Here is a 12,814-nt window from a genome sequence, read left to right as displayed (position 1 = left end):
TAAAAAAGGTAAAAATATTCACCGAAAGTTTTTTTAAACAATAACAAAGATCATGAGAAGTATGAGTCCTAGTTTACTACTAGACATGGTGTTTCCTTTTCTTTTTCATTCAGTACGTGACATTTATCTACATACTGCATTAGGTGAGCATGGGCTATAATTACTTATTTGCTTCAAAGAAATTTTTATTATTTTCTGAGGGTTGTTTGCATGAATTTAAAATTTCTTTAAAAAATGCTTTAATGTGTCTACTTTTAATGGTCAACCAAGCTTCCATTTCAAACCCGTCCGTTTTGTAAATTAAAATGTTTAGGTTTAACAAAATAAATTAAAATTTGTTTAATCTTTATATTGTTTTGGCAAGTAAACATCTCAATAATAAAAATGTTTTCGTGAACTTCCTTTTTTAGTAAGAACACACATGATAAAAGCTTATGGCAGGCTTTGGTTTTATTATCTCTACTTACTTTTTGCTGGTGGATTGAAAGCATAGATATGTAAAAGAAAAACAAGAACCATGAAAATAAACAATAAGAATGGCTTAGAAGGTTGGATCTGTGGAGAAGTGGACCTAGGCCACTATTCTTGGCACGCGATAGCTACGCTTTACCCAGCACCATCACAATCTATCTTCCACATGAATATACATTTATCATGATGATTTTTATCATTTCTTTTGCTGTTTTGTTAATTAACGTTTTATATGTCTTTCTATATGTGTAGAGACTAAAGTCAATAAACTATGCTTCCTTTTCCTCCTTATTTTAATCAGATAAACTCCTAACTTCTAGCTCCAGTTCAATTAGAATGATCTAACGTCTATATTTCTTCTTTTCAAACGCGTAATAGTGGTCTCCAATTGTTTCTTAATCATATATGAAATAACATCAGACTTTGACCACATTTATAATTACGAATTATAAATACAATATGAAAATGACTCTTAGCATAATAAAACTACTTCATATATTTTGATGTCCTATTCTAGAAGGATGTAGACTAATTACATTCATGAAAAATGAAACTTCTAGAAGGATGTAGACTAATTACGTTCATGAAAAATGAAACTTTCCCATTGTTGAGACAATTTTTGTCATCTACGAAATCATATGATAAGTCTCGGTCGAACTGTATAATTATAAAAGCTGTTCTTGACACAAGGCACTATAGGAAGAAAAAAGTGGGGGTGGTACCACCAACAGTCGAAACTTGCGTTTCCTTGTTTGTTGCTGATTATTAAAAGAAAAAAACTGTTAGTAAATGATCTGTTGTTGTTTTACCATTTGTAAATGTCTGTGTAGAGGAGGGTTGGTTGTGGTGTTATACTTTTTTTTTCTAAAAAATATTAAATTAATTCAAACAAAAAATACTGTTTACAACAAGGCTGTTTGTCTGAAACTCAAAAGAAAATTAAACTTTGCTTTCCATTAGAGAAAAGAATCATCTGAAAGAGAACCAAGTTCCCATAGCTCCTTGATAAGCTGAGTTGTGGCGATAACTTGTGGCCATAACTGATGCTTGAGATACGGTTTCGAACCTGTTTGTCAATGGTTTTTGTAAGCCCTGATGCAGAATTGTGGTCTTCTCCAAATCTCCTCCCATTACGTTGTGGTGTTATACTGAATCTGTTATAAATAACTTGTTGAAAATAGATCTTTTTTTTTATGAGCCATCTAATAAGTGTTTGTTTGTTTTGCAGTGTATTTTCATGTTGTTTGTAGTTATTTATTAATAGAGTGAAATATATACTTTAGATGGAGTATAGTACCTGTGAAGATCGTCTTCTTTTTCATAGTAGAATATATATTTCGTTGATCTCTTATTTTTAGGTGGGATTCAGTTGAAGACGGTGGTCTGTAGGTTAATTTCAATACTATTGATAGAGTCTGAGAGCAGTATCTATAACTATAAAGTTGAAGTATCTGACTTTTTAGGTTGTCTGCGTCACTCTGGGAGGAGGGGGGCTTTGTTGCCACGTGTCGGCTTGGTAAGACACTTTCGATTTTTATTTCATCCGTGTAAACCATTCTCTAATTTGAACTGGGCAATCGTTTTTCTAACCGGTTAATCCACTCTCTACTTTCAACTGGGCTTTTAGTGATTTAAGCCCAAACTTTACAGATCCTTTAGAAACCCAAATGGGATTAGGGTTCTGATACGCCCAAAAATAGGGAAGGATCACTCGACCGGATTTTGAGAAAAGATATGAACTCCAAGAGGAGAACTGATGGAATGAGGGGTCGCACAAAGGTTGCGGAGTGGCCTTTGATATTCCCGAACCAGATTGTTGCCGGATGTGACTCACCGGTCCAACAAAGAGGCAATCTTGAACCGTTGCTTGATATGACTCACAAGACCAACGGACAAGGGCGTTCGCTTGGAGCTAGCCACACCAAGAAAACTAGAAAAGTTCTAAACAAAGAACAAAGAGTAAAGACTCAAAAAGAAGTTGAAAGAAAATGGAATGATTTTATTGATAGAAGTGTTTACATATTTATACTACTTGAGGAATAGAAAGAGACATATGAATGTATTAAAGATAGACTTAGTAAATCGAATCTGACTAGAATTTTGAAAGACAATGTATTAAACTCTTAAATTCCAGATCTGGTCAAAGATGACTCTTCGGCTAACGTCCAGGTTCGTCTGAACCAAGTGGTTCCTTCGCGGTAAGGAGCAAAACGGGCGTGGCGCGTTCCGGACGGTCAGCCGGGTAAGGCTCATGCGCCAACTTGGTTCCAGCACGACCCAAGTCCTTGGACAGTTGTAGAATCCGTGCCTTAGAGAAATTTTGATCATCAAAATTCAAGAACTGATCATACTGGCCGGTTGATCCATCAGTACGTTCATCGGGACACTCGGCTCGGATCAGACGGACCAAAAGGGAAAGACTATGGTCTGTCTCGATTTCCACTCGACCCAAGTGGGTTCCTGCTCGACCATCAGTCTTGGCTTGGCGAGTTGGTCGGGAAAGACGGGCTCCGGTACGGTCGGTTTGGTCATCTGGACATGGTTCTAGCCTTAGTTCTTTTCCGGCTGCGTGCGGGTCGATCCGGTACACGGCTCGGTGTGTCTGTCTGGAACGGTCGTCTGCCTGAACCTCGGTTGGAATGATCTGATCGTCCTGTTCTCCATCCTGGCTTGGTTCCATGTGCTGATCCATGTACTGAGGCGCATCATTCCCTCCCTCTTGAAAAGGATTTGTCCACAAATCTGGATCATCTGCAAGAAAAGGAGATAAATCAGAAACATTAAAGCTTGAGGAAATGTCATACTTACCTTGCAAGTCAAGCTGATAAGCATTGTCATGGATTTTCTTAAGAATCTGGAAAGGACCATCGACCCTTGGCATGAGTTTGGACTTTCTTTCTTCCGGAAATCGTTCCTTCCTAAGATGAACCCAAACAAGATCACCCTCCTCAAAAATGACCTTCTTTTTCTTCTTGTTTGCCTTCCTTGTGTACACCTCGGTCTTGGCTTCAATGTTCGCACGAACTGTCTCATGCAACTTCTTGATTGTATCAGCTTTCCTCTTGCCATCTGTACTAACTCTTTCACTTAAAGGCAAAGGCAAAAGATCAAGTGGAGATAAGGGATTGAAACCATAAACAACCTCAAAAGGAGAGAATTTAGTAGAAGAATGCAATGAATGATTGTAAGCGAATTCAACATGAGGCAAACATTCTTCCCAAAGTCTAAGATTTTTCTTAACCAATGACCTAAGCAATGCAGACAAGGTTCGGTTCACAACTTCAGTTTGTCCATCAGTTTGAGGATGACAAGTGGTGGAAAACATCAATCTAGTTCCTAGTTTAGACCATAACGTTTTCCAGAAATAACTAAGGAACTTAGCATCACGATCAGAAACAATAGTCTTAGGCATTCCGTGCAATCTAACAATTTCCCTAAAGAATAGATCAGCAACTTGCACAGCATCATTAGTCTTATGACAAGGTATGAAATGAGCCATTTTAGAGAATCTATCGACCACAACAAAGATAGAGTCTCGACCAGATTTAGACCTAGGCAATCCAAGCACAAAGTCCATAGATATGTCTACCCAAGGATGAGAAGGAATGGGAAGAGCAGAATACAAACCTTGGTTTTTAGATTTAGACTTGGCTTTCTTGCAAACCACACATCGGCCACAGATCCGTTCCACATCCTTCATCAAGCTCGGCCAATAGAAGTGCTCATTCACCACCTTGTGCGTTTTCTTGACTCCAAAGTGTCCCATAAGGCCTCCTCCATGAGCTTCCCTGAGAAACAATTCCCTCAAAGAACATTGGGGCACACACAAACGGTTATCAAAGAATAAAAATCCAGAAGCTTGATAGTACTTTCCATAGGCCGTTTTGGAACACTTTATGAACACTTCTTTGAAATCCGAATCAGTTGCATACAGATCTTTGATAAATTCAAAACCAAGCAACTTTGTTTCAAGAGCTGAAAGAAGAACATACCTCCTGGACAAGGCATCAGCCACCACATTGTCCTTACCTTGTTTGTATTTGATCACATAAGGAAAGGTCTCAATGAACTCGACCCAACGGGCATGTCTCTTGTTCAGCTTCTGCTGGCCCTTAAGGTGTTTCAAGGACTGATGATCAGTGTGGATCACAAACTCTTTTGGCCAAAGATAATGCTGCCATGTCTGAAGAGCCCTCACCAAAGCATACAACTCCTGGTCATAAGTGGGGTAGTTGAGTGTGGCTCCTCCAAGTTTCTCACTGAAGTAAGCAATGGGTTTCCTATCCTGCATGAGAACAACACCAATACCAACACCCGAAGCATCACATTCGATCTCAAAAGTCTTAGAGAAATCAGGGAGAGTAAGCAAAGGAGCATGAGTTAACTTCCCTTTTAGAATCTGGAATGCCTCCTCTTGGGCTTGTTCCCACTTGAACCCCACGTTCTTTTTGATTACCTCAGTAAGCGGAGCGGCTATGGTACTGAAATCCTGGACGAACCGTCTGTAGAAGCCGGCTAGGCCATGGAAACTTCTTACTTCGCCCACGGTCGTTGGACTCGGCCAATCTCGGATGGCTTTGATCTTTTCCTCGTCCACTCTGAGTCCATCAGCACCTACAACAAAGCCTAAGAACACCACGTGATCTGTTCCAAAAGAGCATTTTTCAAGATTTGCAAAAAGTTTTTCTTTCCGTAGAACATCAAGAACAGATTTCAAGTGTATCTTATGATCATCAAGACTCTTGCTGTAGATGAGAATATCATCAAAGTAAACAACCACGAAATGACCAATGAAAGACCTCAAGATATGATTCATCAAACGCATAAAAGTGCTAGGTGCATTAGTAAGACCAAATGGCATGACAAGCCACTCATACAATCCTAGTTTCGTCTTAAATGCAGTTTTCCACTCATCACCTTCTTTCATTCTAATTTGGTGATAGCCACTTTTTAAATCAATCTTAGAGAAAACTGATGAACCATGCAACTCATCTAGCATGTCATCAAGCCTAGGAATGGGATGCCTATACTTTACCGTAATGTTGTTGATGGCACGGCAGTCCACACACATGCGCCAAGATCCGTCCTTTTTGGGCACTAGGAGGACAGGCACGGCACAAGGGCTGAGGCTCTCCCTGATGTGTCCTTTCTCCAGAAGATCACCAACCTGCTTCTGAAGTTCTTTGGTTTCAACTGGGTTGGTTCGATAGGCTGGCCGGTTCGGTAGAGAGGCTCCCGGGACAAAATCGATCTGATGTTCTATGCCTCGAACTGGTGGCAATCCCTTAGGATTCTCATCTGGAAAAACATCAGAAAAGTCCTGCAAAATATCTAGCAACTCACTCGGAATCTCCGGTGCAAGGTCAGAAGAAAGTGAAGCCATAAGAGATTCTTTATACACAAGTAAAAGAAATGGCTTTTGGGAGTAAAGAGACCTCTTAACCTGACTTTGTTTTATGAAGAAGTTGGAGTTTCGTTGAGATGACTCAGGCTTGTCCGGCTTAGGTTCCTGGTCACGGTTCTTCTTGAGTTGGACCTGATCTTGGTGAACCTCTAATGGAGACAAGGGCACCAGCGTGATCTTCTTTCCTTTGTGGTCAAAGGAGTGTCGGTTTGTGAAGCCATCATGCACTGCTCTCTTATCAAACTGCCATGGACGACCTAGTAGGATGTGACAAGCGTCCATAGGAAGAACGTTGCAAACAACTTCATCCTCATATCGTCCAATGGTAAGAGGGATCGTGACTTGTTCCTTGACATACTGTTCGCCGGTTTCATTGAGCCATTCCAACCTGAAAGGACGTGAAAGAGGTCGAGTAGCTAGCCCTAGCTTCCTGACAAGAGTATCACTAGCAACATTAGTACAACTCCCACCATCAATGATCAAAGAACAAACTTTTTCAGAGATTAAACAACGAGAATGAAAGAGATTCTCCCTTTGTTCTTTTTCATTGGTTTTGGGCTGAACACTCAAGGAACGTCTAGTAACCAGTAGTGGTCCGTGAGCTGGATAGTCAAAGCAATCCTCCTTATCAAAGATCGGCTCAGAATCAATGTCGAAGACCGGGCCAAGGTCGTCGTCCGTGTGGCCGTTAGCATGACCGTCCGTCTCATCGAAGATGGGACCGTTCCAAGCCTTCCTCGCAACAAGTAGTGGTCCATGATGTGGGTAGTCAAAGGACTCCTCTTCCTCATCAAAGATAGGACCAAGATCCTCCTTGTTCTCTTGCTCGTCCTCGGACTCAACCTCTCCATTTTCCATGAGAATCATTACTCTTTGGTTCGGACATTTGTTGGCATAGTGTCCTAGGCCTTGACACTTGAAGCATCTGATGTCTCTTGCACGGCTAGGATTCTCAATAGCTTTTCCTTTGTCAACACGAGCAGGAGCATCAGTCTTTAAAGCTGTATTTGTTGTGGCAGAAGCCTTACCTTTGTCTTGATAACTTGGCTTAGGAGTAAAGGACGGTTTAAGAGCAAAGGCCGGCTTTGAGTAGCTCTTTCTTTTGACCTGTTGTTCGATCAGGATGGCTTTGTGCAACATTTGCTCCACAGTTCCATACTCTTGTAGTTCCATACGATCTTGGATGTCTCGGTTAAGGCCAGAAAGGAACCTAGCCATCGTGGCGTCCACGGGTTCGTCTACATCGGCCTTGATCATCAAAGTTTCCATCTCCTGGTGGTAGTCTTCCACGGACTTAGTGCCTTGAAGTAAGCATCGGAGTTTCTGGTGGAGATCTCGGTGATAATGAGCAGGAACAAATCGTCTCCTCATCAGCATGGAAAACTCATCCCATGTCTCAATTGGTCTCTCACCTGTTCTCCTCCTGTGGGTCACAACTTGATCATACCAATTAATAGCATAGCCAGAAAATTCAGTAACAGCTAGTCTAACTTTCTTAAGTTCAGAAAAGTTTTGACAATCAAAGACATGTTCAATTTTTCTTTCCCATTCAAGAAAAACATCAGGATCATTTTTACCCTCAAAAGGTGGGATTTTTAGTTTCAATCCACTTAAGCTATCATTAGCACGTTCATTTCTAGCAAAAGGATTGACATCACCTGGTTCCTGGTTTCTGTGACCCCTCCTAGGTCGGTTTATGGATCGGTCCTCGTCCTCATGAGAGTCCTCCTCTCGGATCTCATCATCAGACCGGTTTGGCCTCCTTGGGCGATCTCTTCTGGCTCTGGTTCGAGGACGCGGCTGTTGACTGTTCTGGATCTCATCTAGCCTTAGATGGATCTGCTCAAGACCTGCATTCATAAGGTTAGTAAAAGAATCATTCAAGGCTCGCATCTGCAAGTTAGATAAACCGGCCACTGAGTTTCCGGGTCGGCTCCTTTCGTCTTCACTTCCCATGGTTCCTGAAACTTCTTAAACACAAAACTTTAGATAAAAATACCTCACTCTCTCAAGTGTTTTGATCTCACCCACACACGTGTTTCTCTCAGATTTTTGTTGATCACTCACAAGTCTTATACTCAAGGTTCTAAGAGATCTAATCAAGGAATTCCAAGGGACAAACTTCAAGCAAACAAGGTAATAATTTTTTTTTTTTTGTAAAGAGAGAAAGATAAGAGATTTAGCTTTTGGAATCCGTTTTAACCACCTCAAAGGCTGGATTTCTCCTCAGCCAGCAGGCTTTCTCTTCCACCACCAATCCACAAATCGAACTTGAAACTTTTTTTTTTTTTTAAATCGTAGATCTTTCTTTTTTTTTTTTTTTTTTTTTTAAAAAAAATAGATGGTAATGAGGGGCCCGGATTCAAGATAGATAGAAGAAGATTTATTTTTTTTTTTTTTTTTTTGTAAATGAAGAAAATGGTAGTTGAGAAAGATGGAATGAAAAGAGATACCGGAAGAGTGGCTCTGATACCACTTGATACGCCCAAAAATAGGGAAGGATCACTCGACCGGATTTTGAGAAAAGATATGAACTCCAAGAGGAGAACTGATGGAATGAGGGGTCGCACAAAGGTTGCGGAGTGGCCTTTGATATTCCCGAACCAGATTGTTGCCGGATGTGACTCACCGGTCCAACAAAGAGGCAATCTTGAACCGTTGCTTGATATGACTCACAAGACCAACGGACAAGGGCGTTCGCTTGGAGCTAGCCACACCAAGAAAACTAGAAAAGTTCTAAACAAAGAACAAAGAGTAAAGACTCAAAAAGAAGTTGAAAGAAAATGGAATGATTTTATTGATAGAAGTGTTTACATATTTATACTACTTGAGGAATAGAAAGAGACATATGAATGTATTAAAGATAGACTTAGTAAATCGAATCTGACTAGAATTTTGAAAGACAATGTATTAAACTCTTAAATTCCAGATCTGGTCAAAGATGACTCTTCGGCTAACGTCCAGGTTCGTCTGAACCAAGTGGTTCCTTCGCGGTAAGGAGCAAAACGGGCGTGGCGCGTTCCGGACGGTCAGCCGGGTAAGGCTCATGCGCCAACTTGGTTCCAGCACGACCCAAGTCCTTGGACAGTTGTAGAATCCGTGCCTTAGAGAAATTTTGATCATCAAAATTCAAGAACTGATCATACTGGCCGGTTGATCCATCAGTACGTTCATCGGGACACTCGGCTCGGATCAGACGGACCAAAAGGGAAAGACTATGGTCTGTCTCGATTTCCACTCGACCCAAGTGGGTTCCTGCTCGACCATCAGTCTTGGCTTGGCGAGTTGGTCGGGAAAGACGGGCTCCGGTACGGTCGGTTTGGTCATCTGGACATGGTTCTAGCCTTAGTTCTTTTCCGGCTGCGTGCGGGTCGATCCGGTACACGGCTCGGTGTGTCTGTCTGGAACGGTCGTCTGCCTGAACCTCGGTTGGAATGATCTGATCGTCCTGTTCTCCATCCTGGCTTGGTTCCATGTGCTGATCCATGTACTGAGGCGCATCAGGTTCCTTACTCTGTGACGATCCGATCTTCATAACGTCTGCAACATCTATACCTCATTTCTTTACTCCGCGTTGCCCGTAGTTAATCCACTTCTCCCACTTCGAGCATTCAATTCACCTCTTCGTCTCCCACCGTAACCGGTTGAAGCTTCAACTGTAAATATAGCATCGAAACTTCTTGTGATGTACAGTTCAACTCGGAGGTTCTGGTTTTCCTGAAATCTTTTCCAAATTAATCAATTCCACTTAGCAACTCCTGATATTTTTATTTTTTTTTCCCTTTCTGACAGGCCTCGTCTCTTCAAACGCTACGACAAAAACCCATTTTTACTTTGAAAAATAATGTGATGTTGGACAAAAACACATTTTTATGCCTTTACTCTGCTTCTATGCCTTTACTTAAAGCTTTAGTAAAGGTGAACTAGCAAACTCATACGTCTTCTGGGATCGATGAAAACCTTTGTACGCATCACCTCGAAAGATTTAGTGTTAACCTCCATTAGTAAAATTCTTCCTTCAGGTATCTGAATCCATTATCGTTTCCAGAAACTAAGAGAAAAGGGTTTCGCTTTTAACCCAAGAGAATCCAATTATCATATATATAGTGTGTCAAAGATACCAGTGTGATATTTTCTTCCGGTTTGCAGCCATACTTTTTTCATTATGCTATTTTTTATCAACGGTTGCGCATAATCTGAAGGCACTGCACACTAAAGAAAAGTAAATGTCTTTTGTTATCCCTATTATGTGATCCCTCTTCTGTATTGTCACATTATTTATCTCTTGGTTGTTGACTAGGTGAAAACATGGTCTCCACTTTTGAACACGTTCTGCAGCAGCATAAAGCTAGAGCTGGAGCTGGTGTACAAAGTCTAAATGCAATGCCATGAGGATGCAATTTTTCCCAGAAATAGTGGGGTCATAACCTTTAGTCCTCGCTGAAGGCACCATCCTCCATTTGTTTTGTAAAGGAATCTACTCAAAAAGACAGGTTAGTTCCATAACATTATGTACAACACTTCATCAGGCAACCTGGTTTCAAAACAAAAATTATTCGGTCTCAGAGCATTTGGATTGACATTTGTGAATGTTGCGGTGAATGTTGCAGGCAAATCTTTGTGAAAAGCCTAGAGCCATTTTTGAAATGACTTAAAAGAAGAAGAGGACTGACGTTTCTTCTGCACTTTGCTCTGTATTTTTTTTCTTTTCTACAGTCAGTAATTTTAGAGTTCTAACGATTCTATCTATCTTTAAACTCTATTGCTTCTGACGTTTTTGCTGCAGTCTGCTTTTATTGATGTTTTGGCAGTAGTATGCATTTGAGACTGTGTGTTTCCTTTTCAGTTGACTATTTGTTAGTTTCTGACTTTGTATATCAGTTTTTAGTTGAAGATTCATGGTAAAGCATATTAGAAACTACCTCATGTAAAGTTAGTTTGATGATTTATTTTATAAACACCAAGATCTGAGATTAAAATGTAATGTCTATATTGATTGGAAACAAAAATTGCTCAACCTTTTAATGTAAAATTCATCCGCAATGAGAAACATCAAAGAAAGAAAATCTAATATTAAAAGCCCTTTTTTCAAAAAAAAAAAAAAAAAATCTAATCTTATGGGGCTAATCAGGTTGGGGAATAATAATCTGGATGACCAAAATAAACACTATAACAAGAAATATGGCTATTATTTTACAAAGAGGACAATGCACCTAGCCTTTAACAACTACTAGACCCTGCGCGGATATAAATTTTCAGTTTTTAATTATTTATTTTATTAAATGATGTATTTTGCATCTTAAACTATCTATTTTTTTACGAATGTGTGATATCATATAAAAAATATAAAAAAATGAGTATAGAGTTAATTAGATAATTTTAAAAACAGAAATTTTTCTTTCGTGTGCGATATCATATAAATAATGATCCGCCCAGTTAACAAAAATCATGATTATTTTATGTGTAATTTTTTTTATTTTGACCATTTCCTTAAAATTATATTAAATTTTACATATTTTAATTAGAATATTTTTAATATCTTTACTTTTTTATTTGAAATGCAACTCAATATTTTTTTAACAATTATAACAAAATATTTAAAAAATATTTTTAGAATTTGTTTGAAAAATATGAAAATTACATTTTAAATTAAAATTATCCTAAAATATGATAAGTTTTGATGTAAACGAAAACTCAAATTATGGCAAAAATAATGATATTCAATGATAATAACAATTTTAATTGATTATTTTTTTAAAAAATACATTAAAAAAAATATTGTTTGAAAGAAAATTCATTTATCTTTCAAATATAAAATTAAAATATTATAATTAAATAATAAAAAATATAAGTAAAAACCATAAATTTAGCAAATGACAACTGAGTTATATTATGCTATAATTTTCTTTCTAACAATTTATCAAATGACAAATGAGTTATGAGCAAATAATACCATATAATTTTTAAAAATATAGCCATTCTTAAATATTTTTGAATAAATAATTATTTTTAAATTTAATCAACTGAAAATAATATACGTACAATTGTGTCAGTCAAATTCTAGTTTTATTGATGCATGTTATATATTAGTGCTGCATGTTTTAGATAATATTTTAATGATGCACGTTTTTAAAAATCTCCATTATTAAAATTATGCACGTAAGGATAACTCATGAGTTTTTTTGGTTGATTAAATGACATTATGTCCAAATTTATTTAAGGATATTTCATTAAGGTAACTGAAAAAGACAAACAATAAAATAGGAAGTTTAAATTCATTTAAGCATATTTCATTAATGTAACTGAAAAGACAAATAATAAATTAGGCAGTTTTATTCGTTTTAGGATATTTCATAAATGCAACTGAAAAATACAAGAAAAAAAAAGAAGTTTAATTAATGAAGTAAGAACATTTTACTTCTCTTTTAATAATATAGATTCGGTCGAAACACCTTTTGTCTTTCAGAAGAATGATCTCACTGGGAAGTAAAATTCCATTTATAGCTCCATTCATAAAACATATCTAATTATATTAGATTTGAGTTTCTTTTTTACCTTTTCAGTTTTTAATGGTACGACATGTGTGAAGAAATTGGATTATTGTATATTACTAGGCTGAAAAAATTACACAAACTATAATATAGTAACTGTATCCTTTAACAAAATAAAGTAACATTTTTTTCTATTCTATTGTTCAAAATAACTCTAGGCATACGTTAAAAACAATGAGATCAACATTAGAAACACGGTTTTTATTCCATTATTCAATTTGATGAATGCAGACAATTTGCGATTGAAAGACAATTGAGCTAAGCCTTTTATTAAAAGAAAAAGATGACAATTGAGCTATATGCCTATATCATAAGAGTAAAAACCACATCGTCAAAAACTTTTTCCCTTTATAAAGATGATACTAGATCTCGATCCGCGCAACCGCAC

This window comes from Brassica napus, chromosome C9, assembly GCF_020379485.1.
Source record: "Brassica napus cultivar Da-Ae chromosome C9, Da-Ae, whole genome shotgun sequence".
NCBI classification, from domain to species: domain Eukaryota; kingdom Viridiplantae; phylum Streptophyta; class Magnoliopsida; order Brassicales; family Brassicaceae; genus Brassica; species Brassica napus.
Note: the sequence above shows the minus strand (reverse complement) of the source record.